The sequence below is a fragment of the Belonocnema kinseyi genome, chromosome 5 (assembly GCF_010883055.1).
Source record: "Belonocnema kinseyi isolate 2016_QV_RU_SX_M_011 chromosome 5, B_treatae_v1, whole genome shotgun sequence".
NCBI classification, from domain to species: domain Eukaryota; kingdom Metazoa; phylum Arthropoda; class Insecta; order Hymenoptera; family Cynipidae; genus Belonocnema; species Belonocnema kinseyi.
The window spans coordinates 8,617,894-8,630,465 of record NC_046661.1 but is presented as its reverse complement, the minus strand read 5'-3'; the positions used below and the strand labels follow the sequence as shown (position 1 = coordinate 8,630,465).

The following is a 12,572-nucleotide window of genomic DNA, read 5'->3' as shown; positions in this document are numbered from 1 at the left end:
TAAGAGCGGAAGCTTAGGCTCCGCCAGGATTCTATGTCATTTCCTTGTAGGTGAAACATATAGGATCCTATTTGAATCATATGTAGGTTCCTATATAGCATCCTATGTAGGTTCCTATATAGCATCCTATATAGCATCCTATATAGGAACCTATATAGGAATTTTCAGTGGGGCGTGCACAATTTTTATGTAAAAGTGAATGAAAATGATCTGCCGGGTGCTGAATTATTGCATAAAAAAGTGGAAAAAATACCAGTTTTAAGTTAAAAAGGCAGTTAAAATGCAGAAAACAATGTACCAAAGGGAAAAAGCAGCGACTTATTAACCAGTATGTGGAATGCAGGTTACGTTTACATCGCGTGTAGTCGTAAGGTTTTATTAGTGGTATATTTTTCTTGCTTGTGCAATTTCGTTTTTTTAATGAAAAGGTCTATTGAAATGAAGGGTCGAGTGTTTAAGAGAGGAGCCAAGGCGGCGAGAAGCATACTCACCTGGCATAGAGGATACTTTGATCAACCAGGCGGTTCCTCCAAGGCGAGGCTCTTCCATTGCATTACCCTCGAGCTGAACCTTACGAGTATCCCCAATGTGGATACTCGGACGTATCATTTTTGTTAGTCGGGACTGTGTACGCGCTGCCCCGGATCAAAATATATCTATGGGGATATCAAATTTTTCGCTTCGCAGGATATTCCGATGTGTTATCTCTGGAATAACTTGGATCATAAATGGGATCAAATCGAATTTCCCGGGATATCTTGTTGCTGTGAGGGATACACAACACTGTTGTATATTTGATACATAACAGTTCTAGAATAATTCTAGAAACGTTACAGTTCTTATGTCACAGTGTTTGAGAATTGTTACAGAATTGCTCTAGCGTATGGGGGATGACATAGTTAAACGCATGTTCGTCACCTGTTACTAACCTGTTATAGAACACGTTCTTTTGTGTTCTAGAACAGTTACAGATCTGTTATGTAACCATGTTTGCTGAGCTGTGGTCTTAATCTGCGTGATTCGAAACAAATTCTCGAAATTTTGGACTTGTTCCGATATCTAATTCACACATTTAACTGTGAATATGTGTTTTGGGGCAGACAAAATGTACATGTAGTGATCCAGTAAATCAGTCAGTATAGTCCCGCTTTTTGTCTCCTTTAATGGAATCAGGATACTATATTTAGTGAGGACGTTCTGCATGTACAAGATTTTTTCGTTTTGGTTTCGTCGGTATTTCTGGAATTACGGCTTGTACTTTAGGTCGTATTCGGGTCTGTTTTTCCTTTTGGCAAGTTTGACATTTTTTAATAAAGTTGATTGGGTCTTTCTCTATATCCTTCCAAGAAGTTTGCTTGCGTAACCTTCGGATAGTTTCGTTTTTTCCAAAGTGGCCGATCGCTATGTTTCAGTGTACTTCTTTTAATAGATATTGCTTTTATTCCTTATTTAATAGCTTATCAGGTCGCTCGCATAGGAAAAATCATGTTCTCGAAATTTTTTGTGTAGGAGAAAATTCAACATATCTTGAATGCGTTTCCTCTGGATATTAGTTATTAGAGGATCTTCCATGTGGAACTTAAATGTTTTCCCGTTTTTTCTAGCTATAAAGTCTTTTACCTTAGTGATGATTAATTCTATCCAAGCTTCTTCGTCGTAATCTGGCAGTTGTATTCGCAAGAATGAAAAGATATTTTTTCATGCTGACTTTAATCCAGTTTTTTCCGCAAGCTACAACTGTTTCTAAGTTAATTAACAAAGTAAATTAAGTAAATTAATAATTAATAAACTTAATTCTTAAGAAGTAACTTCTGCGTTTGCGGGTAAGTGTCCTGAAACATCTTTCATTTCATTTATTGCATGCATCCGTGACCATTTTAAAGCTTGATGATCCTTCTGAATTATTAACTTTCTTTCCAATAAGTAGTATTGGCGTAATCGTCTGATTGCCCATGCAATCGCTAGAAGTTCCATCTCTGTGATGGTGTAATTTATCTCGGATGGGTTTAAAGTTCCTGAAATTTAACAGACAGGATGTCCTCTTTAAGATAGAGTTGCGCATAAGCCTATATTGCTAGTGTCTGTGGTAAATGTAAATATTTCATTGTAATCCGGGTATTTTAGTACGGTTGAGGAGCACAGACGGTCTTTCAATTCCAGAAAGATTTTCTCGTAGGCTGGAGTTCATTCGAAACGTTGATCCTTTTTTGTTAGTTCCGTCAATGACTTGGCTATAGTGGAATAGTTTTTTTATAAATTTGCCATAATATCCGGAGAATCCTAAGAAGAACATTCCTTCTTTTCTATTAGTCAGGCTTTTAAAAGAAGCAACTGCTGATACTTTATACCGGTGAGGTTTTACTCCATCTTTTGTTACCAAGTGCCCCTGATATTCCAGTTCTGGTCTCAAAAACTCGCACTTATCAGGCTGGCAGACGTTGAAACAATGTGATTATGTTTTCGTTGTGCTCCTGTTGAGTTTTACCAAACACGACAATGCCATCCAAATGGACAAAGTAAAAAATGCCAATCAACCCTCTTAGTGCCGTATCCATCATTCTTTTAAACGTTGCCGAAGCATTTTTTAAACCCATCGGTAGTCGATTAAAGTGAAAATGGCCTTCTAGCGTCAGAAAATCAGTGGCATTATTGAAATCATTACCCATTGGGATTTGATGAAAACCGGAACTCAAATCGAAAGCCCCCAAAAAAATGTTGCTTTTCCCAGGTGTTCGAGGATGTCTTCGATATCTTCTTTGGGTGCATTTAGAGGGGTGAGATAAAAGGTGAATTTGATTAAGGTACGATATTTTTTATGAGCATGTCGTTTAATTAGTTGTGAATTGCATCCCTAGGACATTCTGGATGTCGAGGCTGATCTGAGTTAATTATATTTTCATCTTACAGTAAAATTTCGTGGAAAGTTATGCTTGTGCAAGGTAGAGAATCACCCGGCAGTGTAAAAATATCATGATAAGGGGTTGTAATTTTTTAATCACGCCTCTGTACGATTCTTAAATATGTTATAACCATAGGTTTCCTGTAGTAACATTAACCTGGCTTTCAGCTCCTCCATCGTAATATAATTGATTGTTTCTTTGCTTTCTGGGAGTTTACTGATAAATTTAAATTTTATTTCATCATCTAACAATCATACCTCTTTTTCGGTGTCACTTAATGGAAATGAACATCGGTGAGTTATTGATTCGGTAAATAGAATCAGCAACGTGGGGATTATTTTCAATTAATACATTTCCTTGTTTTCTACCTCTCTCTACAGTGATAATTTTTATATAATTTCGCGGTGTGAGGATTCTGTCACTCTCAAATGGGTGTACTTTATCGTCTAGCTGAAGGTACTCGTTGGATAAATTAAATTGGTAAGAATATAAAAATGGAACCCCGATACTTCTGTCTTCTGGTTATGGAAAATCGTTAGCTTCCTGCTGAGCTTGATTTAGCGGGGCGGGTTTCCACAGCTTTATTTACTTAGGTTCCTATGTACTCTTTCATATTCATTATATATTTCTTAATAGCCGACTTTTCCTCTACCAATAGAACTAATTGCATAATTGTGCTATTACTATGCTCGTTTTTTACTGCATAATTTAATTTCTTAAATTGTTGTCTAAATCTTAGGTTGCAATTCTGAATAGATTCCGTGAATTCTTGTTTTACGCCTTGAAGTTTTTAATGTGGGTAAGTCCATTTTGCTAGATCGGTGATTTTTTCCACTAAAACAAAATATAACAATAACTCTTCTAGAGAGCATCCTGCTTTTGCACGTTCTACTATTTTAATGAAGTGTTCGACCCCACAGTCATCTCTACCTTTTAAAACTTGCACGGTTCTAATGATTACTTTAGTCGAAATCAGTTTAATTTTATTTTCGTATGTTGGGGCATTTCGCTGACGTTTTGTACAGTGATGTCTATCTGAAGTTGTGCTTTTATCATATAGCTCGCGGTTTCTCCCATTCAGAGATTCACGATCGTTACTTTCATCATTACATTTATTTTCAGGATACATGGGTTCGCGTATGGATCCGTCTTCGATCTCGATCGAATTATTCTGTTTATCTACTGTAGCTATTTGTTGAATATCATTTGCATCGGGTCTGAGATGGTTGTCTGATTATTCTCGTTTATTGCGGTTGAAATTTGATTTCCTTCTGTTTCCTATTACTTATGTGTATGCGTAAGAATCTTTAATCGTTTGAATATTTCGGGTGTATATGTCGCGACACGGATGCCGATTTCTTGACGTTTTTGAAGAGGGAAGCCGCGTATCACTTTTTATTTATAGAATAAAATCACTGTTTCACACGACGTTTAGTAAAGAAAGAAGCCGCGTATCACTTCTTACTTGTACAATAAAATCACTGTTTCACACGATGTTTATTCAAGAAAGAAGTCGCGTGTTACTTCTTAGTAGTACAATAAAAGCACACCACGTTTATTAAAGAAAGAAGTCGCGTATCACTTCTTACTTGTACAATAGAATCAATGTTTCACACGATGTTTATTAAAGACAGAAGTCGCGTGTTACTTCTTAGTTGTACAATAAAAGCACACTAAGTTTATTAAAGAAAGAAGTCGCGTATCACTTCTTACTTGAAGGGTTTTCAACTAACTCACGGAATATTTTGAACGCCGCTAGTGCCGTTCAGAAGCGCTGACAGGGTACGTGGGAGGATGCTGGCGTTGGATAGATGCATGATTTCCATTCTCTCGCAGCTGGCCGGGAAATTTCTGAAAATCCCGTGGTGTTTCATTTGGAGAATGACCTCTCTTCTATCTATATATTGAATGGTAGCCCTACGCAATTTAGACTACCTACGTGTTTTTATGGTTGAAGATTAAAAAATCTTTATATTCCCCTAGTACTCTGTGCCAGAAAAGGTGGGAGTAGATGAGTGCATGTCTCAATTCTAGACCTAAATTAAGAAGAATACGAATAAGGAGAGGTGTCCAATTTAAATGATAAAACATTTTTCTTTTTTACCAAAACTAAAAACATGTTGGAATAAAAAAATTAACGAATGTGTGCACTTGATACACTGATGCGATCACACACGCGTACCACCGCGAGCATCGTGCGCCACTTCTCTCTCGCCAACGCTATAACATATCGCCGTCTCTTTACACATTAAACTTTGTTCCCGTAACGCTTACAGGCCTCAACTCTTCACACGTTGTCCTCTTTCCTTCTTCCTCCCTATATTCTTACCATAAGAGAGCTTCTTTCTCGCATAAAAGCAAGCTATATACTATAACCACAGTAGTTCAACGCAACTCAGTTTCTCTATTTGCTACTCTTTTCTTCTTTGTTCCAAACTACCATCCCATAAATCCGTCTGGCTCCTCACCCTAATACTATCCTTCGTCGTCTGGCAGCACGAGCACATGATAAAATCAAAACAACACTACGTGCCTTTTCAGCAAAAAAGTGATGACAGAATGCCCAATATCCTATATTTGAACGAAGGTTGGAAATAATAAATACTAAACTTACTTTTTCACGATTAGAAATAAAAGCTGGAAGTTTCACTTATAGCTGTCACCTATAGGAACCGACATAGGATCCTCAATAGGCTCCTACATATATTTCTGTATAGCAGCCTCCCTAATAAGGTACCTAATGGTGGCTAATGTTACCTTATGGTAACTAATTATACGTGTGTATGCAAATGCCCCGAGAGGAACAAAAAAGTCTGCGCATCCGTAAGTGTCATAGAATACTACTGCGCATCTGTATAGGGTCTAACAAAATACGTGATAAGTTTAGGGGTTGGTGGTCTGCCGAAGTATCATTCTCTATGTTCAGGCCAATGAAAAAAGAATCACGCTGGAGGAGGGGGTCGGAAGTTCCTGAAAAATGTATCACGTATTTTGAGAATTGCACCTATACAGAAACCTGCATAGGTTCATATTTAGGATCCTATGTTATTTCCTATAGGTGGCACCTATAGGTGAAGTATATAGGTTCCTGTGTAGGAACCTATATAGGAACTTTCAGTAGGGTATTCTCCTAGCTTTTTCGCTACGTACTATATGATATTGGACGACTTGCAACAAAAAGAGCAAGAGAAAGTACCCTTAAGGTGAAGTAAGAAGCCAAAGATCCGAAATGTCTCAGCGGTCACGACATTGACCCCAAACAAGGCTGAAGGAAAACTAGAGCCTGGTACCAACATTACAAGAAAGCAGAAAAAGGCGCAGAGGCGAGCTCGGTGATCTATACCTCCACAACTTAAACGTGAGCATGACGAAGAGGGTCTTTAGGGAACACCTGAATACCTATGTAGAAATAAACGAGGAGCTGGCATCGAGAGTACTTTGTACAGAACACCTAAAAGTAGACTGGATGTCCTGCAGAGACTGGAAAAAGACGGAGGTTATAAGCTATTTCCGCTGCAAGGGTTTCGGGCGCATGGTCACATGATCTGCCAGGAACGATGCGATGCTTGACTTTTGGGAGGCCGCCCTATCCAGGAAGCCTCGAAAAGAAAAGCATAAGGAAGTCCAGGTTGGCGCATAGTCGGGATGCCGAAGCTTGGCGTAGAAGCCTTACCCAAGTATTTCTGAAGCAATGCGAAAGCGGATTCTGGGAACATGGGTTGGCGAAGGGGGAGGTTTCAGTCCTTAAGAATCTGACACTGCCCATCTGAAGATACGTCTTACCAGGTCGACGATTGCTAGCAAAGGTGTCTTATGCAAGCTTTCCACACCTACTACAAACAAAATTAAAATTATAATTTGATTTCAAATATTTCAAAAAACTAAGTTTTATTTTCAAACAAAATGTCTACGTGTAGAGATTGAAACCCCAGTAAAAAATATTTTACAATTAAGTCGGTTGTCAAATTTTGTTAAATATTGGTTTTGAAGAGTCATATCAGATGGCTCTATGAATAAGTGTTTTAATTCAGAAGAGTTAAGTCTCCGAAATCTAAAACACTCCAAACAAGATGATCGTATAAAAAGTTTTTTTCATTAAAAGGCAGGTATTTATCTTTCAATGTAGAAATTATGGATTATATATTGAACAAATGCTTTAAGAAATTATCATCAAATGGTTCGGTCCATCGATAATAAATGTTATAACATTTTACCACTTGTTCTTACCGACAAGATTGAAGATTTCTTAAATACATTTGATAGTATTGAAGATTGTATAAATTTCACACATGAATACGAGATTATTAATGTTATTAACTATTTTGGTTTGAAATCTATAAAAACTACAAATGGTGGTTTATTAACAAATTGGTGCAAAACATCTTCTAGGACTGGTACATGCTGAAACTATTATTCACACAATTGATTTTGTCACAAAATTGGTTTAACAAAATGTTTAGTAAATAGGTGTGTAATGACTATCCCTTTGAGTTTGAAAACGGAATTACTACATAACGCATTCATGAGATTTACAATAACAGTAATTACAAATACTTTAAATGATTACTTGTTAAAGAAGGAAGACAGTAATTCAAACAAAAAATTTATCTAGTGTTATGTATCTAGGTAAAGCCAGATAACCGTTCAGTTTTCGGCCTGCTGGCCTTACCTCCCTAAAGCCCACCTGCAACTCCGACAGTATTGCTTTCCCCTCAACATCCTTCCGCAGCCTATCTGCCAACACAATCGCGTATGCTTTGTACGCTGTATTCATTAGGGTAATCCCTCTATGATTTTCCTGCCTCATTCTATCCCCTTTTTTAAACAGTGATATGTTCAGTCCGTCCCTCGACCCTGATGGAAATCTCTCCCCCTCTATACTATTTTCACTACCCCCTTCAGCTTTCTTACCTTTTGTGTGCCAAACAGCTACCCTTTGTTCTCTGCGGCGATCAGTTCTGTCGCTTTAGACAGTTTTAACTACCTTATCTGCTTCTTCATCTCGTCATTCAGCTCCTCTCCATCTACCTACCTTGTTCTTCTAATTCTCTCAACCTTACGTTTCCTAAACCTATTAATAATCTTTCACACGTCTCCTACTGCTCGATCGGAGCTTGAGTAGTTGTCGAAACATTCTACTTATGACATACGTCATGATTTTGTTTCTGATTTAAGTCAAATTATTTTGCAAATCAATACCCAGGTAACATAATGTGTGTCAGCATATACGGCGCAGTTTATCAGTAAATCATTAGTGTAAGAATGAGTTCGTAAAAAGTACAAAATACAAGTGATTGCACTTACATAAATGGTCCTATAAATAGTAAACACATATTTGATTATCACATCGTGTCAGAAGCTCTAGCGTTTAATATTATTGAGAATTGTCACGTTTAGTCGTGGGAAATAAATAAAAAACCATGGTCAAAACATAAAGATTCGTTTTCAACTTCACTAAAACAGACAATTAAATGTTTGTCGAGGTCGCTGATTGTGAATTTGATATCTATTTTTCGAAAAAACAAAATAGCGGATCCAATATGGCGAGAATTATTTTCGTAACAAATTCTGATATCTCTTAAATTTGACACTATGGAGTTTGAAAAGTCGATAACTTTAAATTTAAAATTAATTTTTCAAAAAGGAAAATGGCAGATCCACTGTTGCGGACATTTTTTCAACAGCTTTCTGATATCGCTTAAATTTGAAATTATAGGGTCTTTAAGTTTGCTGATAACGAATTTATCATTTATCATTACTTTATTGGAAAACATGTAAATATGATTGATCTGAATTATGAAATATGTTTTTTATAGATCGAAAATAGTTTTTTAATAATTATTTGCAACAGTATTTTCTAATGAATACTTTATCCATATTTAATTTCATACCGGGTAAGAAGAATTGCATTAAAATTATTTGAAAATTGCATGCGACCGGTGGTAATGTAAGAAATAACACAGATGGCAGTGGTGAAAAACACTTGTTTGAATTTTTTATCATGATTTTATAGTATATTTTATAGTTTTATACATAATAATTAGGTGCAAGACTAGCATGTTGGTGGCTGTAGTGATAACGCGTTCGTTGACAGGTGGTGATAGTATTTTACGACATTTTTGTTTCTAGCGCAAGTGAAGAGGAGGATCTTTTGAAGAGGAAGAGAGAAAACCTAGAGATTCCAGAGAAAAGTGCGGTAAAGAGTCCGTTTAAAAAAAGTGTAAAATACGTAGGTCAGCCTTCTATGCAGAAGTGAATCATTGATTTAAGGAGCGTGAGGAGGTGGAAAGATGTGAGATATATATAGAGGTATTGTTGCATGGCAGGGGGGACAAACGGGCAGTATCATGGGTTAAAAGTGTGTTGGATAAGGTGGTGAAGAAGGGAAGGATGGAGGAAGAGGAAAAGAGAAGGAAAGATTGTAAATAGAAGAAAAAGTAGGTGTGAGAAAATTGTAAATATTGTAAATAGGAGATAAGTATCATATATTAGCCGTGGAGGCAGATGTTCAGAATAATCATCTCCCAGTAATGAAGTTAAACTTTGTTTTCTAACACTTTATTTGGGCTATATTTGTAGTAAGCCTCAAATTTATCTAGTAAACGAGTGTTCAGGCCACTTTTTCGGTGAAGGATCCCAGACATTAATGCTGCGCTGGATTTTCTAACTTTTATTACTTTGTCTTGGATGGCAATTAAAAGATTATTCCATCTTTGGAAAGAGTTCTCCCCATCATAACTAAATGTTTCAAGCATCACTATCCGCGCAAGGAAGATCGAATGTTCAGGGGTGTTGCTTCAGCAAGAGGTTTTGAGAGAAGCTGTAGGCCCGAGAAGCTAAGATCATGTTTCCTTAAAATTTTCGCAAGATAATTCGTAAAACACTGTTAATTAAAGTGCGGTCTCTAGTCGCGGATGACCTTACATGGCAGACGACACAGTTGGAGGTGAAGCCTATTATGATAACCACGAGATGTACTTTGTAGCCTTGGTACAACCTGTTCAATTCAAAAAGACGAGCTTGATATTTCTCCCGTTGTTCTGCCTCTGTTGCCTAGATAGTACCTTCAGCTGGTGTCGAGGATTCAGTTACGTAAATTATCTTACCCTTCAGATCTTGGAGGACAATATCAGGCGTTGTAGCACTGATACGTTGAGTGGTGGAAAATAAGAAATTCCAGTAAATCCTGCGCTGATTATTCTTCACAACGGACTTCAGCTGCCCCTGGGCATATGGAAAGACGGCAGTTGGTATCGCTCGAAGGTGCATTTATTATGCACTCTAAGTAAACTAAGATTTCTATAACGCCCTCTTGAAAGGCAAAAGGAAATTCGTCAGTTTCCGATCTCAATCCAGCAAATTTGAGAAATATTTTCAGTGGACCCATCAATAGATCTTCTCTACGCCCTATCTACGGCACGGTATAGAAATGCCGCAACATTGATGACTTCATGTTGATGTAGCAGTCGCATTAGAGAATTTGTGCTTTTTAGAACTGAGTCCGTTGTAGCTAGAGCCGTTCATCGATGACGAGACTAAGCTCATTAATTCTCCACACTCTTTTTCTTGGGGAAGGTATATACGAGATACGGGAGAGCTAAGATTATGACTTCGATAGACTGTTATTATCTTGCGCGTGTTTCGGTCAAGTTGCTTCAATTGATCAAAATTCCATTTTACTGCACCAAACATGTCCAGCAGTATAAGAATGGCCAGAATATTGGTCGCCATATTTTTCCTAGATAATTCAGAAGCCCAAATTTTTCTGAGAATTTGGCGATAACTTTTTTCAAGTGCCGTTTTTAACACATGCACATTTTTTATTTCTGCTTGCGGTACTTCAAGATATACATATGTTTCTCCATTGTCTAGATGTTTAATGATATTCACCAATTAGTTGAAGATCCTGATCTTCACGCGATGATGTAATTTCCAATCCTCTTTTGAAGAAGCAAAGACTTTAAGGTCGTCCACATATAAGAGGTGGTTGACCATAAATGCTCTTCTGCTCGGCAGGGCGCATAGATATCAAAAGCTTTTGCCGCGGAGCACAATAGATAGATGGAACCAGCCAGTCCTCTCTTGAATGCACGTTGTTCAACTATTGCATACTATACCGGCTCCATAGAAGGATGCCAGTCAATGGCTTGTAGCTGATTTCTACACAAGCGATGCGATGTTAGTTCTTTGGAAATTACAAATCTCTGGTCTTAGGGATCAGTACCGTGCGTTCTTCCACTAACCACTGCAAGATGGGTTGTTCAATGTTTAAAGAAGTAGTAAATATACAAGCTATTTGTTGGTGCGTAGATGTGAACTTTATCCACAAAAATGGTTGGTTTTTTCCTGCCCAGGCGCTAAAAAGCTTTTAGTTCTGGCTATAACTTTCTTCAATTCTTCAGCAGTAATTCGTCGACAATGCTCGTCTGGTCGTTGCGACATTTGTCTCTGGCAAAAGTTACGAAAAAGTGAGATATCTGAAGCTACTTCATCTAGCTCATGAGAATCTCCACATACTTATTCCCAGAAGACTTGAATCTCATCTCGACTGGGAGGACTTCCAATGGCATATGATGTTTTGTTGAACAGACGAGAAGGATGAGTAGAAAAGTTGCCATTTTCCTGCACCCACTTTACTCGCGTTCACGGCGCTGTTTGGCTGTTGAAAGAGCTCTTATTTTTTGCGTCCAGTGATGCTTAATGGTTAACAGTTTACAATTGTTAAGCGTGTGATTTTCCTTTCGTAAGTTTCGAGCTAGTACCTTAACTTTTGCAGTGAACTTTTTATTTGATGTTATGTAACTAATCACACACTGAATATTTGATGCATGCCGTCTCGCCGTTTTAGTTTTAAACTAAAACTGTGCATTACTCTCGCGAGTTTTACTCAGGCGTTCCGAAGCATCATTACTGCTATCTTCACTAAGCAGGAAGACCACCTTCTTGTAAACTACACAGTTCAGATCCCAGAGATCGACATCTTCAGGAAGCAAATCAGGGAGAGAAGTAATAGCTTGGGCTAATTTATCTATCATGAGGAAGACTTTTTGGTGAATTTTTGACCTCCTAGTTCTCATATTGTTATTATCGGCTATCTGGAAAGGTCATCTTGGCGGAATGGGTGGTATGTTCGCTGGAGGAACTTGCTCTTGTCCTTAACAAGGTACATCAAATCCCCCTTTACGTAAAAAAGATACCTGATCTCTTAAATACTAATTACTGTTAAATACTCTTAAATATCTAAAACTTTTACTCAGGAGAACCCGGTTATACATCATAGCCAGCGCTAAGTCAAGTAACTGATGAGATTACGATGTTATAAGTCAATCAAATGCGATGCTTAAAACCTACTGAGCTGATGTCGTAGTTATACAATTACGAGCGGCCGCGAGCATTGCAGGTGACAACAGTCACATCTATTTTTCTTAGAGCTACCATCCTCTTAAATATTATTATTATTTTTATTAAACTTTTACTTGAGTGAACCCGGTTATGCATCATAGCCACGGAGTGAGTCAAGTGAGTGATGAGATTAGAATGTTATAAGTTAATTCACCTAATTTAATACGATCCTTGAAACCTCCTGAGATGATGTTCTGGGTATACAATTACAAACGACCACGAGCGTTGAAGGTGACAACAGTCACCTCTGGATGCTTTCTTAGAGCTACA

General features: G+C 37.6%; 1 gene; it reads left to right on the top strand.

The window, feature by feature from the left end:
* The first annotated feature begins 483 nt into the window (after window positions 1-483).
* Window positions 484-645, top strand: LOC117173997.
* Window positions 646-12,572: the final 11,927 nt, after the last annotated feature.